At 36.3% G+C, this 15,682-nt stretch overlaps 1 long non-coding RNA gene across 1 annotated transcript; it reads left to right on the top strand.

Annotated features, from left to right (window-relative positions):
* The first annotated feature begins 9,625 nt into the window (after positions 1–9,625).
* LOC127498718 (uncharacterized) lies at positions 9,626–15,411 on the top strand. Its single transcript, XR_007925955.1, has 3 exons — positions 9,626–10,027; positions 12,504–12,568; positions 15,053–15,411. It is a non-coding gene; the product is annotated as an uncharacterized LOC127498718 (long non-coding RNA).
* The last annotated feature ends 271 nt before the right edge of the window (positions 15,412–15,682 follow it).

The raw sequence follows: 15,682 nt of genomic DNA, 5'->3' as shown, positions 1-15,682 counted from the left end.
TTCTTTGCCAGACACATTCTTTTCAGAGCGACTTAGACAAATGCGTATATATTGTTTGTGACAATTACCCAAGCAAACTTGGAGTCAGTACTGTTACACTATTTGAAAATAATGTGATCCATGTCATGTCTAGTTTATTTATTATTACGACTATTACTTTTACACTTTGAGATCCACTTGTAATGTTAGTAAGTGCCAAAACAGTCATAATTTAGTTATACCCGGTTAACAGTAAAAAGCAGAACTCCAACTCTAATCAGTTACAACAAATTGTTTAAGTTTGTCAAACAACATAATGGGGTGGCACTGATCCAAAATGTTATTTGTTGTGTATATATGTGATTTATACATAACAGATATAAAGTACATTAAAATACAAAGTACATTATTATAAATACATAAATAATCTTTAGAAAGTTCAGTTCATTCTTGTGAATCTTTTCATCCTAAACGGCTCTCTCGTTTATAGCTCTAGAAAGTCTAATTAAATCAAATTAAAGATTAATCTATTTGAGTTCCTCAGTTCTTTTTTTTGTAGCAAATTATTTAGTTCAGCAGTATAAATTAGGCAGCATTCTAGTTTTTCTAATTATATTTAGTGTAAATGTATCTGTTATGTGTTGTCAAAAATAGTATTGTTCATTCATTCAAAAACTCTCATTGTTTTTGTCTTAGAAAACTATGGCTCTGATTAAATTATCATTAGATAATTATATATTGTGTAATAATACATTGCCCTTAAGTAGCTTTATTGTAGCAAGCTACTTGTGGTACGGGATTCGAACCGGTGTCTCTGGCATGGGAGGTGGGCATGCTAACAAGGACGCTAAGTACCATAGCCTCTAGCGTCATTCGCTAGTGTGCCTCTTGAGGCCAGGGGAGTAAGGTTTACCTGCACAGCTCTTACTAGCTGGCCTCCGTTACACCAGTGCTTGGTACAAGTTCTCATACCCTACCCTGCAGGTGCAAAAAGGGCAGAGGTGGTCTGAAAACACGAGAATAAGATGTCTTGGCTCATGTTTGCTGCTAATTTTATTATTGAAGAGGAAGTCAGGAAATTTTACAAGTTCAGAGGTAAGGACAAATACACATTAGAGGACCTACATTTCCTTATCAAGCCTAAATGGGCAGAAATATTTCTGCTAATTTCCATTATGTTATACAAGATTATAAACATCTTTATGATTTAAAAACTAAAAGACGTTGTATTTAATAACCTGTTTATAATGTCTTAAGGTTTAGAAACTGTTGATGTTGTTCACTTTGTTCTTTTTCTTTTTACAGTCACCTTAATAAAGCCACAGATCTTAAGTCCACATCATCTATAAATTCTGGAGAGCATGGGCTAAAAGTAAATATTTTATGAGGATCTCATAGGATCTCATGTAAATTCTACATTAAACAGAATGTAAAATGATACTAGATCCAATTACACAGCAAAAGTGTTTTTTTTTTTTTATCTTTCCATCTTCAAAGCAATTAGCTTTCAAAAGTGAAGCACCCAGTTTTTTCAACTCTTTATTGGTGCTGTTCTTTTACCATAATGTTTTACCATAATGTGTGGGAAGCAGGAATATACATTTTATTCTTCATGAAGTAACGCACCTGGCATATTGTAACCTTGGCCCACTTAATGAGTTCGCAAGTAAACCATATATGAATAAAACAGCAGTCAAAACAGTACTTCTTGCAAATGCTTTTACACAGCAGTTTTATTTAAAATAAACTTTGCTCATCAAGTATGAATATGGAAACAGGTAGTAACACAAAACACAAATAACACCTAACCCAGGCAGTACACTGAAGTCTGAGTGGGTAAGAAAATAATAAAATACATTAAAACTTAAAATTTAATATAACTCAGTTACTGACTCACCCTCACACCACAGCAGCCAAATTCAATACAACACCACATGTGCACCCACTGCCCCTTCAGTGCCACCGCCTGGGAAACCTACAAATACAAACAAAGATACACTTTAATACACAAACAAACAAAATCAATACCATTCCCCACAGAACCCAAACTGTATTTCTTTACCTCCCGACTCACGTCTAATCGGTAAATGCTCAGCACATAATACACTCTACACACTGTTTCCACAAAGTTTCATAAAACACCACATCTATAACAACAATAACAAACTCTAAAACCACACAGATAACAATGGGTGCCAGTCCTACAATACAAATAAAAAACACATTATACTCTGAAAAATGCTGGGTTAAAAACAACCCAAGTTGGGTTAAATATGGATAAAGCGTTTAGGTTGTTTTGACCCAGCGGTTGGGTAAAATGTTTGACCAACAAGCAGGCAGTGTTGACAATTGCTTTCAGCTGAAAGCAGCTAAAACTGGTCGTTAAATGTCGCTAGATGACGTCATACTGGCGAGTCCACTGATCTATATTAATTAAATGGGTCATTGACGAATTTAGGTTTTTAAAAGTGTAAAAAAAAACAACAACAAAAAAAACATTACGTTTTATTAATTGTTAACATTGAGATTGTGGTTTTTATAATCAATTAATACTGCTCTTGTCATTTTTTTTTTTACAAGATGGACAAAATTTGTCACCATTTTTTAACCAAAATTTTGGTTTTACCGAATGACACTTTTGGTTATGCCGAATGACGATATTTTCGGTGCTAACAGGCTGATATCTAGCTAGCTAGCAAAAGGACAATCAAACATTTTATATTTAGTACAAGTTTTTAAAATATTACAACATTTTCCATGTTTTATAGCGGTTGTACCGAATGACCTGATGTTTCGCGACGTGTATGAGCAAGTGAAAACATGAATTTTTCAAATAGTTCAGAGAGAGTTAGTTACTTTGCTTCACGACCATGTGGTCCTTTGCAGGTGTCTGAATGATGTCACATCCTGTCACATGATATTGACCGCATGACTTGATCCAAAATGGTCCCTTTATATTGGTGTAATGATGGGTCAACAGAGTGGGGATCCATTTGCAGCTTTTATTAAGAATAGTAAATACACAGGTAAGGGCAGAGGCAGAGACGTAAACGGGGACAGGCAATGGTCGAGGCAGGCGGCAGACAAACGGTATCAGGAAGCAGGCAGAGATCAGGGCAGGCGGCAAACAAACACAGTCCAGTAAACAGGCAAGGATCAAGGCAGGCGGCAGAGAATCACAAGAGATAAACAGTCCAATCGGTAATGGTATAACAATCCACAGAAAATGCTTAGAAATGATCACCGGGGCAAATCAAGACTTCGCAGTGTGTGTGTGTGTGCGTGCTGCTTAAATAGTGTGAGTGTGATGTGGTGCAGGTGTGTGTGCAATCAGTCCCAGGAATGAGGGCCTATGGGAAATGTAGTCTGAATGATGATCTCAATATTCCGGTGAAGGCTCCCTCCGGTGGTGCAGGGGAAGAAGTGCGGGAGCCTCACTTGTGACAATTGGTTACTCCGAATGACATCAATGAAATTCATTTTTCTGGACTCATAAAAAAGCAACGACTTCTACACATAATTTTAATACCATTTTGTACTATGTTGACATATGATGTATAAAATGCCAGAATAAAAAATATATACATTTATTACATTTTAAGATATTTTAATCACAAATGAAATGGCTGTATTGGCCTTTGGATGGTTAAACCGAATGACCTTTTGACACTTCAAAATCTTTAAAATACCTTTTTATGTAGCAAAATATAATTAAAACCTTTTGGATTCAATAAAAGAGATCTAGTTGTACTACCTTACTTTGGATGTCATATCTTTGTTTTTATAATTATTAAGGCCTTTGGACAGAAAAATGACCCGTCATGTCATTGACCCAAATATAGATCAGTGGGCGAGTCATGGAACCTAGATAAGGTTTGTCCAAGAAGTTGCTACATTTGTTGCTAGGCTTTTGAAAAAAACTCAAAAGGGGTGGGGAAGTTGTTAAATCTAGTGACAAAAATCACTAAATGGCAGCACTGCATGCAGGGCAGTTTTGTTTAACCCAACTATTGCTTAAAAATTGCTATATGCCTGGCTTAAAATGAACCCAAAATAGATTGTAAGTTAAAAATCAGACACATAATTAGTAGAAGCAACAGTAATAATCAAAAGGTGAACATTTGTTGATAAGCAATTTAATAAATGTTTATAATTTAATCATTTATTAAACTTAATAAATGTTTTATTTATTAAACATCATTAAATGTGAATTTCCAACCTATTTTAGGTTCATTTTAAGCAAGCAACATAGTAATTTTAAATAAAATAAAACAACCCAATCTCTGGGTTTGTCCATTTTTAACCCAGCATTTTTAGACTGTCTCTCTAACAAATAATGTTTTATAAACAAAGTTCGGGAGGAGCAGGTTCAGAAAATCAACCTATTTAGCACAAGTGGAGCGCATTCAGTCAATCAACTCAACCAACAACAAGAGGTATATAGCAGACTCACCTCTGTTTGTTTGGCAGTTTATCAGCATCCCTCCTCCACCCCATCTCCTTACTTCTAGTTCTATCTATTCTTACCACAACTGTGGGGAGTACTCTGGGTTCAGGCCAAAATTTCGAGCTCGGAGCCATCCCACTGGACAGCACGCTAAATACGCATAACTTTACTCTATTTAATTATATGTAAATGTGAACTTGTGAAACCATGTATGCACTAATCCACTAAAACTGCCTTGTCTTAACTGCTCATGCAGTGATTATTTAATCAAATATTGTTCAGATATACGGTATGTATATATATTTTTTTTTGCTGAGAAAAGCGCCCAAAGAAGAATAATTCCAAGACATTAATAAGACAAATCATTAAAACATGACTTTAGAATGAAACATGTGGGTGTCCAATCCTGCTCCTGGAGGCATGTCTTGATTTTGCTGAGTTAGACACATTCCTGGATCATTTTGTTGAGCCTGGAACAAAATTCCTCTCCATTAATGTAATCCTAAAGCATATCCCTACCCCTAAACCCAACCTTACCCATAAGTTATCCCTAAAATCAGAGGGAAATGATAGGTGAATAACAGTGATGTAGAAGCACCTAACCCTGATTGTAAGCCTAAACTTGACAAAAACTGTAAAGTTGTCCCTCAAATCTGATTGGTTGATTGTATTGTTGTTCCGGGATCAACAAAGATGCTGATCCAAGAACATAATGCACTTAGTGAAGTTCTGCCTCCTGGAGGGCCACTGTCCTGCAGAGTTTAGCTCCAAACCATTTAAACACACCTGAACCAGCTAATAAGTTTCTTAGGCATACTAGAAACTTCCAGGCAGGTGTATTGGAGCTAAACTCTGCAGGACAGTGGCCCTCCATGACTGAGTTTGGACATCCCTGTTTTAAAGCATATATTTGTCAGGCTTATGTTGTGTTGGGAGCCTTATTTTGTATTTTTGTTTAGCTCTATGGGTTTTGTGTTCTTAATTCCTGTGTGTTGACCTATTTTGTGTTCTCATATGTTACAATAGCTGCCTATTGTGTCCACCTGTCCCTCGTTTATTCACTTATTTAGTCCTGTGTATAGCCTATATACCTCCTGTTTACTTCAGTCAGTTTTCATCTACATGGTTTGATTTATATAGGTCTTCAACCCTGCTCCTGGGGACCCACTCTCCTGCATAATTTACCTCCAAACCAAGACCTAGGTAAGGTATTACTTCTGTTGTGTTTTTTGTATGTTCTGTTTAGGGAATACTGTTTAATGGAATTACCTTTGTCATCCTCTTGCTTTCTAACCACAACAACCACCTTCATGACAATATTAATCTTAGGAGACGTTAACACAACACTGTTTTCAACTAAAATCTGAAAACTTTTTATGTGTTTTGGCAGCAACATGACAGTAGAGTTTTGGGGGCCTAAAAATGCAAAAAAATGCAAAGTTTTTTAAAAACGTTATCATCTCCATCTAAACTATTAAAAAAAACGCAAAATGACATTGTCAACTACTGGCCTGCAGAATGCAAGCGTTTTTAAATGTTTTCAACAATGTACATCATTGTCGTGTAAACGTACCCTTAGTCCATGTTAATTTCAACATTTACTAATACATTATTAAAATTAAAAGTTTTATCTGTTAATATTGTTTAATGGACCTGAGCTAACATGAATTAACAATAAACAGTTGCGTTTGTATTAACTAACATTAACAAAGATTAATAAATACTTTAACAAATGTATTGTTCATTGTTAGTTTAATGCATTAATACATGTTAACTAATGAGGTCTTATAGTAAAGAGTTACCATTATTGTTTTTATGTCCATATCAAGGAAGTTTTGTCCATTGTGTAGCATTGTGTCATAAAGGCCTATAAAAGAAATATAACTGTAAGTGAAGGAGAAATTGGTACTTATATGGTAATATCTTGCAAGTACTTTGACTCTTTGCCAACTGTCTCATTGACCTTATTACAATCCTTTTTAGATTGAATTTCTCTCACTAAGTATTCTTAGTCAGGTTTGTATTTTAAACACTCAAAAATATCACTAAATTGTTTTAATGTGCCATTGTTGAAAGTATTCTTTTCCAAAGTATCACCTTCATAGCCTAATTTTGAATGCATTAATTGATCAAATGTATAGCTTTAATGGGTAACATTTTAGAATACTGTTCCGTCATTAATGATTAACTACACAGGAACAAATGAGTAATGCACTATTAACACTCTAGTAACTACTATTAACTAACAAGAATCTCTGATTAATGAATTATTAGTATGTAATGGCACTCAGTTGAATGTGGTAGTTCACTATTAGCTAATCAGTAACTACTGTTTTTTTCTCAGAGAGAACTACTAAGAACTACTATATACAGGTTCATAATTAATGTTAATGATGCATAATGTATAATAAATTCTAAAGTGAAGGTCATGGTAACACACTAGTAATGACTGAAGTGTTACTGCATCCTTCAGAAGTTTACCTCAAAAGTTTACAATGACTCCAATAGTTACTAGAGAGTTATCATGTTTCTCACTTTATAATACTGATCCAAATAATTAGTAATTCCTTCTGAAGGATTTGTAATACTTCAGTCATTACTAGTGTGTTACCATGACCTTCACTTTAGAATTAATTATACATTATGCATTATTCATGTTAATTATGAACCTGTATATAGTAGTTCTTAGTAGTTCTCTGGGAGGTATGAAAAACAGTAGTTACTAATTAGCTAATAGTGAACTACCACATTCAACTGAGCACTATTACTTACTAATTCATTAATCAGAGTTTCTTGTTAGATAATAGTAGTTACTAGAGTGTTAATAATGCATTACTCATTTGTTCCTGTGTAGTTATTCATTAATGATGGAATAGTATTCTATAGTGTTACCCTTTAATGTAAATGCTTTAGATAAAAGTATCTGATTGAGCTAATAATTACAATAAACATTTGCTTATACAAGATCTTTGCTGTCTTGCCTTCTTAGAAACATGCAAGGCAGCTATGGGTCATAAATCAAGCTGGTTTTCTGCAAACTTTGGGTAGCCTGTCATAGACACAGCAAACATTTAAGTACATTTTCCTTTTCCGCATAGAAAATAAGAATCATCCTATACTTGAACACTTCCAATCACAAAAAAAAAAAAAAAAAAAAAAAAAAAAAAAATGCACTTTCAATATTAGAATAAACAAACATTTAGAAATGCATGAATTATTCTCTAGTAGTTATGCCATTTAAAAACCAACTTCCAGCCAACTAACATTTAAGAAGTAAAAGAAATATTATAATTACTAGCTATAATGGTTTACTTAAGAGAGACATTACTTGGTTGGAGAATTGATTGAAAACGATTGCAGTGCAAGACACAAGCAGGTCTTTGTGAATTTTAATAGAAAGTGGCCTGGAGTGTCTGATTTTTTTGTGTGAAGGAGAACATAATGAATGGTCGAGAGTGCTACGCTTGGAAATTAATTTTCATAAAATAAATTCTGGTGACCTTGTTGCATTTCTCAGTAGTGTGCCTGCTTACTATCGCTTTATTTTTTTACCCGTTTTGACAAAATAACAAGATGAGTGCCTTGACCCTGTCCAGTTGCTTGCCTCACTGGACCGTTTTTTTTTTTTCAAGCCATTTCTCACATTTTCTCTCGTTATCTCTATCTCTCTTTCTCTTTCTTTTGCCCTCTCTTGCCCATGCAAGCCTAATTTGACAGACAAAAATCAAGGCCACATTTTTCATCTTCTCAGCAAGCGGCACATCCAGTGAAACCCAGTGCCCAGTGTTTTCTCTCTCTCTCTCTCTCTCTCTCTCTCTCTCTCTCTCTCTCTCTCTCTCTCTGTGTGTGTGTGTGTGTGTGTGTGTGTGTGTGTGTGTGTGTGTGTGTGTGTATGTGTGTGTGTGTGTGTGTGTGCAGCAAACGTTGTTAGGCCCTGTAAGGAGGTTTTGCCTCCAACTTGAGTCAGTCTTTCTTCAAACCTCAAAATTGTTGGCACTGTACTAAAAACCAATACTAAAGGATATGAGATCCACCACTTTTCCTCAAGTAAAAGCAACTAGAAACTCCAGTAAAAAGAATTTGACTCTGTCCTGATAAAAATAGTCCTTGAAATGCAGTTATGTAGAAGAAATTGTGAATCAGAAAGTCCTTTTTCACAGGAAGTGTTAAACGTATCTCTATTCTTTAAGCCTCCTGGCTAATAACAACAGGCATGCAGTGAACAAGTGAGTGGAAACAGAGCAGACTGATTTATTACTTTAGGCTTATTATTGTCGCACTGCTGGTGTAAGCGTGTGTATGTTAGCGGGAGTTTAACTCTATGTGAAGCACCATTTTTAATAGACAATGGCCAGACCAGACATTAGCCTGTACCAGCATGCAATATTCACTGCTAAAGAGACCAATTAAGCAGGGCTGGTGCATATTTCCTTTCTGATATGTTATGAAAGCTGAAATTACAACTTCATAAAAGAATAAAGAAAAACTTTAACTGAGTTATTTTATACAGCTAAATTTATTTATTTAATTTGAGATTTCAATACTAAATTTACACAGCAAACCAAGCAAAACCACTCAATGGTCCAATTTAGACATTCTACTAACTATAAGAGAATGTCTGCTCTTAGAGTATTAGTAGACTGTTAGTAAACATTTAGGTTAGGGTTCAGGTAAGTAGCACTTACAAAGTTACTTATAGTCAGTAGAATCTCTGTTGGGGGACCATCACAATAAAATGTTAGCAGATATTAAACAGACAGTCTGCTAATACTCTGAAAGTTAGTTGACATGTAGTTGCAAAGTTCCTTATAGTTAGTAAAATGTCTAAAGTGAACCTTTAAAATAAATTGTTACTGAGTTTTTTTTTCTCCTAGACAGAAACAAGATCAAATGCTTTAAATAAGGACGCTTGCTTAATTTATGTGAGAAAAAGACCTTCTCACATGTTTCCTTCAGAGTTTCTGAAGAGATTTTAAATAAAAAAAGGATAAATAATAATAAATAAAAGAACTCACAAATTGCTAAATACCAAAAGCCCTAACTGGAGAGTAATTGTAATACATGGATGTGAGGTAATTTCAGCATTTAAATGTCAGTGTTTTTCAGTTTCTAACCACCAAGGAGAAAATTTCCTGGTGATTCACCAACTGTAAAGTCTTTTGGGAAACACTATTTGCATCAAAACTTAATTCTCATCCAGTTTTATTCACCCATTTGACTTGCTGCTGCTACTATTCGAGACTGTTTAAACTAAATACAGGAATAAACTTGTGATTAGAGCTAATAAGTATCAGAATGTACATAGACACGGGAACAGGAGAGGCAGAACTGGAGAACACAATGGTAAGTTTATTTATGAAGACAGCAGGATCAAGGCAGTGCAGGTGAGTACTGACTTTGAGTACAGATTGTGTTCTGACCAAACTGAATGACAACTTGAGTCTTATCTGTTGCAGGTGGAGAGAGACACACACAGGGAGCAGATGAGATGAGGTGCGCAGAGGGGATCACCAGGAGAAGACAGAGAGAAAAGGAGTTTACACACAAAATGACTTGGCGTGGATATCCAAGATACAGCGTCATTCAGGAAAGTCTCAGCAGGTGAATGGTTCCATTGCTCAAGATGAGGCCAGACACAGGCTAGCTGCATCCCAATTCAGAGGCCACATCCTTCGAAGACCGCATTCGAAGGCCGAATGCATCACAGCTGCGTGACGAAGGCTCATTCAAATGCTGCCTTGAAATGTGTTCTTTGTTTCCAGGACAATGAAGGATACAACAGATGGTTCCTTCGTGACTTACTCTACCCCAGAATTCATTGCGTGCCAGTGATGACGGGATTTTTTTTGAGAGAAATTCCACTTTTAAATGCAAATATTGGGTTTCAACTTAATTGAATATGAATATCTAATAATATGAATGTAAAAAACAAACAAACAAAACAAAAAACAACAACTTTAAAGTGGTTCAAATATTGACATCTTACTAAGATGCGATTTTATATAGTTCATAATCTTTATTTTGTACGTAAATGGACCAAGGTGAACATATTTAGACAAGCTGTGAAACATGTTTTGTTTTCAGACAGTTGAATATTACTTTAAAAAAAAAGTCCCGCTCATCAACGGCACCTGTCACAGTTGCTATGCGACAAGAACAACCATCCATAGGCTGTCCCATTTCACAACACTCGGTCCGAACTTCGCGGCCTTTGAAGGCATGCCCTTTGAAGTCTGTGTCCTTCAAAGGATGCAACTTCTGAATTGGGACACAGCTTATGTGTGTGCTGGGTTTTTATAGTGTGGTGATTGGAGTGCTGATGAGTGATAGGTGCATGTGATCAGGTGCTGGGGAGGATTATGGCAAATGTAGTACGTGATAATAAGAAAGAGAAATAAAAATGAAAACTAAGGCCTGGTTTCACACACACAGCTTAAATTAAACCAGGAGATGGGCTTAGTTAGAGGGGACCTATTATTCCCCTTTTCACAAAATGTAATATAACTCTCTGGTGTCCCCAGAATGTGTCTGTGAAGTTTCAGCTCAAAATACCCCACAGAGCATTTATTATAGCTTGTCAAATTTGCCCCTATTTGGGTGAGCAAAAACACACCGTTTTTGTCTTTGTCTCTTTAAATGCAAACGAGCTGCTGCTCCCGGCCCCCTTTCCAGGAGAGGGTGGAGCTTTGACAGCTCGCGATTTGGATACTCAACAACAACAAAACTGGAGAATCTCACGCAGACAAAATGTCAGAAATTGTCAGTAGCTGTGTTCATGTTCAAACCGGAGTTGGACACTGATGGAGAGACTCAGGAAGAAGTTACAACTTTTAGAATGCAACTGGACTTTTCTGAATGGTTAGTGGATAAATTTATGTAGTTGTTGTGGAGTTGATTCAACTCATCGACTAGCATGTACCGTCATTTCAATCTTTTGTGCAAATCCAGTATGAACTGACCCTTGTTTGTGAAGCAGTCCGGTGTTCTGACAAATAATGCTACCTATCAGATTGTGCTACCAACACTATATTTATATTATGCTACCTAGTTTTTAATGGAAGATAGAAAATTCTGAGCAGGTAACACAAATCGTCACACCGGCGTAAAATGACTTTATCGACTTTCTTCAGCACATTTTATTCATTAAAGGTGGGGTAAGTACTTTTTTCAAAAACACTGTTTGGAAGATAGTTGGGCCAACACCAACAACAAAAGTGTAGCCAATCAGCATTAGGGGGCGAATAATGGTCGAGGAGACCAAACGAACAAGTGGGAGATTTGAAAAAAGAAAAAGAAAAAATTGCAGAAAGAGAGATGAGACACAATACAAAAGAGCTCAAAAGAATATTACTGGAATGAAGGTTTATGACTGGGCAAGTGCTTTATGACCTGTGTTAATATTAGAAAAGCTTTCCAGCGCTGGAGAGAGCTAAGCAGGAAGGCCTGAAAACAGACTCGGAGGCTGCTTTGATTCCGCTTCACATGTGAGTAACACTGGGTTTGAGTGTCATTGATCGTCTGGAGCTGCTGTGCTGTTGGCGACTAACAACGAACACTTGTTTGTATTTGCTCTTGTATACTGTATGTTAATTTTTTTGTGCTTCCTGAAAGCATTACTTTGTTGCACGTCAGCTGTGATAAACAGACATCCACTCTCATATTGCGTGTGCCAGATAGCGAGCCAGATAGTGAGAGTTGAGCAGGTAAACCACTGCGCACTGGCAACCACTAGAGAATGTGGTGTTTAGCGATATTGTTAGTGCACTCGCCTCGCCTGCCAGCAGGGATCGTGCCGGGGTTCGAGACCGACTTGGAGCAGAGTGGTTAGGATTGGAGTGTGAGTTTTGGAGGTGGAGCAATGAAGAGAGGGGTGGGTTTGTTTGGGTTGATTTCAAATATCAACAATGTCCAACAGCGTTTTTGAAAAGCTACTTACCCCACCTTTAATGAAACTCAACCACAGTGTCCTCAGTGGCTCAGATGCTGGGAATCTATGGAGACTCTTATGTTTGTTGGTACATCCAATAACAGAATATTTGTAATGTTTTTTTTCTTTTCTTTTTTTTTTTTGGCACAGACATTGTACATCTCCAGCTGCTACAGCGAGTAAACAGAAATGGCGGTCTGCTGCGGCTCTCTCAGGTCAGGATCTATGCTAATAGGGCAGATCGTCACCAGTCATGGACGGTGCTTCCCCCTACTCTTACGTGAGAGAAGGGGGAAATCTAAAAACCACATGTCTGGAGACACTGTTTATGATTTATGGGGATTGTATATATATGTATAAAAGATGTGGGTGGAGCTTAGCCATTATAGGCTTGTTGTTTACATACACTGTGGACACACATCTGTGTTCAAACACCTTATAAAAGTGAATTTTGCATAATAGGTCCCCTTTAAATCAGGATATGGTCAGCAGTTAAATGGACAATTAACAGACAATTAGAAGTTAATCAAGGCAGCAGTTAAATGGACAATTACAAAGGCCGTAACAGGTAGACTGAGGCTACGTTCACACTCTAAGTCCAAATACGATTATTTGTGTATCCTGGAATCTGATCTAAAATTATTGACTGTCCACATTGCGAATCGCAGCTGTTCAGGGCTGCGTTCCTCAAAAGCATCGTGAGCAAAGTTGATTGTAGAGACCATTGCCGGGACCATTCGTGCTGTCATCTCCGCAGATTTCAAAACATATCTCCGTTATTTTGTCATTTTCTTCTCGACCGGCACTTTGCAACAACAAAACCTTGTTTCTGCTGTGACTTTCAACGTTTTTCAAGTCTTGAGAAAGTCAAATAAACCACGCAAAATCTGATCAGAGCAGTCAGACTGAGTACACCCTGAAACTGATTTCCAGAAATGCAGTTTGAATAGGATTTCAAACCACATATGAATGTTGCTCGAAACGGATTTGTAAAAATCAAATTTCATGTGTTTTTTGGCCATTCACACTTGCTAAATCTGATTGGATTTCAATCGGATATGCACAAAAATCAGATTTGGACAGACAGTCTGAACGTAGCCTAAAGCTGTACATTCACATTAACGTTGTAGTCCTAGTTCTATTTTCTAATTTTATGAAAAAATAAATAAAAAAGAATTACCAAATTTAATGCCAGTAGTCAAATATTGGTCTAGTGAGAACAATTAGGGAAGGGACAGAGAGAGTATTGCAGGTTTATGATGAGAGCAGAAAATTCCTGCTACTGTGAACAGAATAGCACAGAATTGCCACTTCTGACACTTCAAGCACTGCTCTGAGCAATATCAGTTTCCTGTGGATATGCAGCTAGAAATAGCCTTTCTAATGATGATGCCTACAAGAGAAATCGGGTGTGAAATGTGCTTACTGTCCTTCCTCTCATTATAAACCATTCAAAAACACAATCATTGTAATTGTTGGCCACTTTTAACTATCAACATGCACTAAAAGTTTTCAACCCCAGGTGAAAAGGTTAGTTCCAAAATGAACACACAATATTTTGAAATTGTCATTCATTTTTCAGGGTGATATAAAACCAATAATGTGTATTTCACTGTTTGGCTGGGTGTTTTATTTCATCTCAACAAAAGAAGAACATTTCTTTAATGTCTGCTGGACAAATTTCTTGAAAAGATTAAAAGATTAAATGCTCTTTAGGGGGTTGAAAGGTTAATTGCTAAAGGCAAATCATACAAAGCTAACCACAACTCACTGATTCAGTTAATAATGTATCTAAAAAAGGGTCATTTGTCAGGAACTGTGAAACTTTTAGGATATTTTCACATTGTGTTTTGCCAAAATATACAGCCTACCATGTGGGAATGCTAAACCTTTGTGAATGTCGCAGTCTATTCAGCAGTACAGTAGTCCTTCAGTCCTTCAAATCTCAGCTTCTGTCTTGCCTACAGTCTGTTCAATGATGTTTGATGTATATTTAACACAAAACTCAAAAGAACAGGCTCAAATCAGCAGTTCCAATCTAATTGACTGAATTTATGCAACTTCTGGGTAGCAAAATATATATTTTTAAAAATGTACCATGTTGATACTGTGAAAAAAAATGAGGCAGAACTGAAACAGTTTGAGGCTAGTGGCATTATTTTACCTGAAAGATATTCTGATGTGTTTATGGCACTTAGTAGCCAACTAGATATCTAGATATCCCATGAACATAATTATATATATATATATATATATATATATATATACACACATTTTTATTTTATTTATTTATTTTTTGGGATATGCTGCCAAATCACCTTATTACTTGCTGATGACTTTATTTAATGTAATGCAACACTTTTTCCTCACAATTCTGACTTTATCAAAATGTGAATATTTTTAATATTTAAACTTTAGTATATTACCTCTTTAGCTTTTATTCTTTATTTTTTTCCGAACAGCCTATTATGGATTGGCGCTGATATGCCGTTATTCTTTTTTCTTTTTCTTTTTTTTCCCCATGGCATGTCTTTTATTGTTGTGTCAACTATTTACTCGTAAAATGTCATGTAAAGCACAGTGAAATGTGGTTGATCGCTTTCCTTGTCAGTCAAACAGTGACTGTGTCTGAAACTAAAGACAGCTGCCTTGTTTTCCTGTCAGTCAGTGACTTAACAGATAGTTTTGTTGTTGTTCAGTTTCAGTTTGGATCCAGCCTCTTAAGAAGACCTCAGATGACTAAAACTTTGGAAGAGACGGCGCCAACTCCTGCGATGACTTCAGAAGATGCAACATCTGGATCAACACGCACATTCACATTCTATAAATCCTAATTATTGTTAATATGTAATTCATTTTTCCAGGAGCTCTTTGCTTCTACCTCCAATTACATTGCTAACAGTGATTGTATGTTAATCGCCTAAATTATTACATTATTAGCTAACTGCAGTCTCCAAATTGTAATGTTGACATGCATTCTCTGTAAAGCTGCTTTGAAACGATATGTATCGTGAAAAGCGCTATACAAATAAATGTGAATTGAATTGAATTGAATTGTTTTTTTGTTCCTGAACAATTTTTGCAGTGTGGTAGGGGTGCATTATCCGGCTGAAGAGGCCACTGCCATCAGAGGACAAACCGCCATCTTGCATAAGTGACTTGAACGCACTTGATGTCGTAAGCACGACTTCCCATATAACTTCCCAGGAGGACTTGACACAACACAAGTATCACAACACAACAAAACTGTGCAGTATCACAAGATGGGCCATCTGACCAATCAGAGCAAAGCAGGCTCTCAGAAAGGACAGGCTTAGAAAGACTGAATT

This window comes from Ctenopharyngodon idella, chromosome 17 (genome assembly GCF_019924925.1).
Source record: "Ctenopharyngodon idella isolate HZGC_01 chromosome 17, HZGC01, whole genome shotgun sequence".
Taxonomy (NCBI): Eukaryota; Metazoa; Chordata; class Actinopteri; order Cypriniformes; family Xenocyprididae; genus Ctenopharyngodon; species Ctenopharyngodon idella.
Note: the sequence above shows the minus strand (reverse complement) of the source record. Positions and strands in the feature narration are given on the sequence as shown.